This window comes from Myotis davidii, unplaced genomic scaffold (genome assembly GCF_000327345.1).
Source record: "Myotis davidii unplaced genomic scaffold, ASM32734v1 scaffold453, whole genome shotgun sequence".
Classification (NCBI taxonomy): domain Eukaryota; kingdom Metazoa; phylum Chordata; class Mammalia; order Chiroptera; family Vespertilionidae; genus Myotis; species Myotis davidii.
In genome coordinates, this window is record NW_006285234.1 from 2,048,817 (window position 1) to 2,054,816 (window position 6,000).

Consider the following 6,000-nt stretch of genomic DNA (forward strand, 5'->3'; position numbering starts at 1 on the left):
CTGCATTTATTTTATTTTTATTTTTTCTCTTTCTTTTTTTAATATCTTTTTTTATTGATTAAATTATTACATATGTGTCCTTATCCCCACATTACCCACCTCCCCCCACTCATGCCCTCATCCCCCTGTTGTCTGTGTCCATTGGTTAGGCCTATATGCTTGCATATAAGCCCTTTGGTTGATCTCTCCCCCTTACCCTCGCCCTTCCCTACCTTCCCTCTGAGGTTTGACGGTCTGATCAATGCTTCTCTGTCTCTGGATCTGTTTTTGTTCATCAGTTTATGTTGTTCATTATAGTCCATAAATGAGTGAGATCAAGCATTTTAAATGAACATAATAAACCAATGAACCGTGTCATTGTTAAGTTCCAGGTGGTATCTGCCACCTTAACAATCCTCTGTCACTCGGTTGTAAAGTTGGATTGCTTCTAGGTGTTCTGTAATTAATAATTCCACTTCTATGGCCATCTCTGCGAAAATAACTTTCTTTAGTCTTTTAGATTCCCCCCCCCCCTTTGTGTTTTATTTCCCATCCAGAATGAATACTGGTGCAAAGGGCAAGAACATTTTTGTAGCTCAGCTCATGTTACCCATGGGGTCAGCACACTCATAGGAACTATGAAACTTGTTTCCTAATTTCCAGGACTGTGAAGGCATGAGGGAGTGGGTAGAGATTGTTTTCTCTGGGGAGTTTAGGAAGGAGGATGAAGCCATCTAACAGTGGTTCAGACGACCTTTGAAAGCAGCTGTTCGACCTTGACCTCTTGCCTAATAAGTTCAATTAGTTCACATGTAGACTACAGATTAGAAAACTTCTTGGGGGTACAAGGACAGCAGAGAGAGTGTACAGCACTTACGAAGCACCCTCGGAAGGCTCTTTCAGGCCTGGGGCTTTCCCTGGATCATTCTTGAACAGCCGTGGGCAAACTACGGCCTGCCGGCCAGATCCCGCACGTTTGAAATGAATAAAACTAAAAAAAAAAAAAAAAAAGACCACACCCTTTTATGTAATGATGTTTACTTTGAATTTATATTAGTTCACACAAACACTCCATCCATGCTTTTGTTCCGGCCCGCCGGTCCAGTTTAAGAACCCATTGTGGCCCTCGAGTCAAAAAGTTTGCCCACCCCTGTTCTAGAAGCTGGGCAGAATGGAGAAGACCTTCTCGAGGGCATGTTGACCTCTCTCTCATCCAGCCACCTGTTAAGGCTTGTTTGACTATGTGTGCTAAGCCCCTCTCTGTGCTTGGGCTGCAAGGCTAGGCATCGGGGGATAATAGGTCAGGTTGGTGTCTTTCCTAAGGTCCCCCAGACTCGTGGCCTCTTACTGCCATCAGATCTGGATGCCACTCTTTCTACCTCTCAACCATCTTCCTCAAAACACAGGTTTGAGGGGTGGACAGAGTGGAGAATTCCCCTGAAGCCTGTGGGCACACGTTGCTCCCCACGCACAGATTACTGGGAGGCCAGGGTAGCAGGAGCCAGGCTGGCCAGCCTGGGTTCCAGTCCTGGTTGCACCAGTTCCCAGCAGTGGGCAGTCATGGGACCTCTCATCATCAGTTCCTTATCTGTAACATGGAAATGTTAACATCTGCGCCGTAGAATCGCATAAGATAACATAGGTCCGGCTGCTGGCACTCAGGGACCCATTGTGGAAGGTGAAGACCAGGGGTGGGCAAACTTTTTGACTCGAGGGCCACAGTGGGTTATTAAACTGGACCGGTGTACCGGAACAAAAGCATGGATGGAGTGTTTGTGCGAACTAATATAAATTCAAAGTAAACATCATTACATAAAAGGGTACGGTCTTTTTTTTCAATAGTTTTATTCATTTCAAACGGGCCGGATCCGGCCTGCGTGCCGTAGTTTGCCCACGGCTGGTCAAGGCCATGCTCTAGAGCAGTGGTTCTCAACCTTCCTAACGCCGCGACCCTTTAATACAGTTCCTCATGTTGTGGTAACCCCCAACCATAAAATTATTTTCGTTGCTACTTCATCACTGTCATTTTGCTACTGTTATGAATCGTCATATAAATATCTGATATGCAGGATGTATTTCCCTGGTTACAAATTGAACATCATTAAAGCATAGTGATCAATCACAAAAACAATATGTAATTATATATGTGTTTTCCGATGGTCTTAGGCGAGCCCTGTGAAAGGGTCGTTCGACCCCCAAAGGGGTCGGGACCCACAGGTTGAGAACCGCTGCTCTAGAGCCTTTGGGTGAATTAACCATAAAAAGTGGGCAGAAAACTCCTGTGTTCATTTTCTCGATCAACATGTATCAGCCTGTGTGGCTATGGTGCCGGAAACTAGGAAGAGGCCCATAAGAAAGACTCCCTGCTCTTGACAGGGCACACAGCCCATCTCGTGGGAGCAGAGCAGGCTGCGACAGGCTGCCGGTCACTCTGGGACAGCTTCCTGCTTAGGAAGGAACAACAGGCTATGAGGCAGCGAGGAGAAGGGAGCAGGCATAGCAAGTGGTGGGACAGCTGAGCGGCATCTTGGGAAGGGAGTTTGGAAAGTTCAGGAGAGCTGCAGGGTTGGGCGAAGAGCCTGGGAGACGAAAGCGAAGAATCAGTGGAGACCACCTTCTACAGAACCTTGAGGATTTGGACTTTATCTCAAAGATGTGGGGATTTAGGCAGGTTTGGGGATGCCTGTTCTGGGACAGGGGATGGTGGTGGAGGCCTGGAAGACCCCCAGCCTTCCACCTCATCTCAGGGGCTTTGATGATACTCCAAATAAATAAATGCAGAAAGTAGGATTCTCAGGAGAGGCTTGGTGAGGGAGCCAGGCCTGGGAGTTGGGGCCTGGGGTTCTGTGGTTCTGGTCCCAGCAACTCCACCACCAGAGTAGGTGGGCCTCCTCCCTCAGGTGAGGGTTCAGGGCAGTTAGGCTTCTTACAACTCTCTCCTGGGAGTCCAAATGTTTCTGGAGGCTGTGGAACCCCTCCACCCACCCAGGCTATAGACTAGTGATGGCGAACCTATGACACGCGTGTCAGAGGTGACAGGCGAACTCATTTTTTGGTTGATTTTTTCTTTGTTAAATGGCATTTAAATATATAAAATAAATATCAAAAATATAAGTCTTTGTTTTACTACGGTTGCAAATATCAAAAAATTTCTATATGTGACATGGCACCAGAGTTAAGTTAGGGTTTTTCAAAATGCTGACAGGCCGAGCTCAAAAGGTTCGCCATCACTGCAATAGACATTTCTCCAGTGACGGCGGCCCTCCGTGACGCAGTCTCAGAAGGAAGAGTCATTTCTGGAATAGACAGTCTGGCCCTTTGACCTCAAGAGACTCCATGAAGTTCTGAGAACCGGGGCCTGCAGGCCTGTGACAACCCCAGGGGGTTTCTGGGCTCCAGCCATCCTGAGTGAATGAGGGCCATGTCCTATACTTGGGGAGTGGTGTCCCCTGGGAGCAGGGCTACCGTCAGCCTGGGAACCTACCTCCTGAGCTTTCCAGGGCCACTGGAGAGGCCTGTCTGCACATCCCAGCCGGGAAGGGCTCAGTACCCAGCCAGGGCTGCCTCCCCATCGCAGGGGATCGGAGGTAGGTAAGTGGGGAGGGGTGGGTCTGCAGTTAGCAACGTTGCAGTCAAGGTGATGAGTCTGAAAGACAAAGAGACCTTGGTTTTGCTTGGCAGCTCTCGGGAAGGGCTGGACCCTGCTCCAAAGCTTTCTGGGGGCCCGCTGCTGTCATAGCGGGAGGACGTTCACATCCTGGCCCAGATTCTCCCCCCAGGTCCCAGCCCCCACTCCGCCTGTATCACCTGCACGTCTCCTCAGTCCTCCTTCCCTGGAACCACACCTTTCCTTCCCTCTTTCCCAAGAGCCAGGACTTCCCGGCTTCCTTGTCTTTCTACTTTCTCAGATCATTAAGTTCGCTTGGTGAGCATTTTTTAAAAATCTACCATAATCATAGATATTAAGCACATTTACATTGCTATGACACAGATCTCTTGCAAAACTGAAACTCTGTCCCCACTGGACAATGACCCCCACTTTCTACCCCTCCTACCTACTGGCAACCACCATCCCACTATATGTGTCTATGAATTTGACTACTCAGGTATCTCAAACAAATGGAATCATATAGTATTTGTCTTTCTGTGTCTGGCTTGTTCCTTTAGCATAAGGTCCTCAAAATTTATCCATGTTGTAAAATTTTATTCCTTTTTAAGGCTAAATAATACAGGTGTGGGCAAAAGCAGGCTTACAGTTGTGAATACATGAAACACGGAGTTTATTCTTGTATTACATACTTTTTCATACGAACCACTGTAAACCTACTTTTGCCCACCCCTGTATTTCATTGTGTATACACACCACATCTTGTTAGTCTACTTATCAGTTGATGGGCTCTTGGGTTGTTTCCATGCTTTAGCTATTGTGAATAATGCTGCTATGAACATGGTGTTCAAATATCTCTTCAAGACCATGCTTTCACCATAGCTGGTTTGGCTCAGTGGATAGAGTGTTGGCCTCCAGACCAAAGGGTCCTGGGTTCGATTCCAGTCAAGGGCATGTACCTCGGTTGCAGGCTCCTCTCCAGCCCGGGCCCTGGTCGGGGCTCGTGCAGGAGGCAACTAATTGATGTGTTTCTCTCACATCAGTATTTCTCTCTGTCTTTCCCTCTTCCGCTCTTTCTAAAAATCAATGGAAAAATATCCTCGAGTGAGGATTTTAAAAATGACCATGCTTTCTATTGGGGGTCGGGGGTACATACCCAGAAATGGCATTGATGGATCGTATGGGAATTCTGTTTTAAGCTTCTTAAGGAGACTCCATACTGTTTTTCATAGTAGTTGCAACGTTTTACAATCCTGCCAACAGTTTACAAGGGCTCTAATTTCTCCACATCCTTGCCAACACTTGCTATTTTCTGTTTTTGATCGTGGCCATCTTAATGGATGTGAAGTGACATCTCCTTGTCATTTTGATTTGCATTTCTCTGATGATTAGTGATGTTGGGCATCTTCTTCATATATCTTTTGGCCATTTGTTTGTCACCACTGGAGAAATGTCTATTGAAGTCCTTTGCTCATATTTTAGTAAGGTTATTTGGTTTTTTATTGTTGAGTTGTAGGATTTCTTTATATATTCTAGATATAAATTACTTCAGGCCTCTAGAACTTACCATATTTTCATATACTCTCTTCTATTCCATAGGTTGCCTTTTCACTGTTGATGCACAAAAGTTTTAAATTTTGACGTAGTTCCATTTGTCTACTTTTGCTTTTGTTGCCTGCGCTCTTGGTGTCAGATCTAAGAAATCATTGCCAAGTCCAATGTCACATTCCTGAGTAACCTGCACAGGAATCGCCCGAGGATTTTGTTAAATATTAGGTGCTACTACTGCTACTAACCAGGAAACCATACTTTGAGGGCCTGCACACACACACACTCGCACACACACACACACTCACATACCTCTGTGTCCTATCAGATCATCTCTACATGACCTTACTATAACCGGGTTTTTACTCTCACTCCAATGCATGTTGTGGAAATGCCACTAAATGCAGGTCTCCATCCTGTGTAGTGGCCAACTAGCCCATTGCGTGGTAGGGCATGATTCAGGCAGTCCCTACCAATGGAGCTCAGGGTGCTACCAGGTCATACATACCACAGGGCAAACATCTGTGACCATGGCTTTGTTGACCTGTAGGAATTATGGTTACTGCGTTTATTTGTTGTTCTAAGAACGAATACATTCAACTGTGTTACTCCCTGGAGTCACCAGGAGGCGGGGCAGGTGCGGGGCAGGTGCGGGGCAGGTGCGGCAGGTGGAGGACACGCCTGGGAGTGGGAGGAGGCAGTGGCGGCCCCTCTCACTCTGTGCCAGGCTCACAGTTAATGTCCACAGCTCCCTGCAAGGTTTGACTTGGTCTCCCCACTTTACAGACGAAGAAACTGAGGCTCAGGGAGACTGAGCTTGCCCGGCAGGAGGGGGCCGCCCGGGCTCTGCAGCCGAGGCTCCTTGA

General features: G+C 47.2%; 1 long non-coding RNA gene across 1 annotated transcript in view; it reads left to right on the plus strand.

The window, feature by feature from the left end:
- LOC107181834 overlaps positions 1–6,000 on the plus strand; it is a 37,108-nt gene that overhangs the window by 988 nt on the left and 30,120 nt on the right. The gene's annotated exons all lie outside the window — the stretch shown is intronic.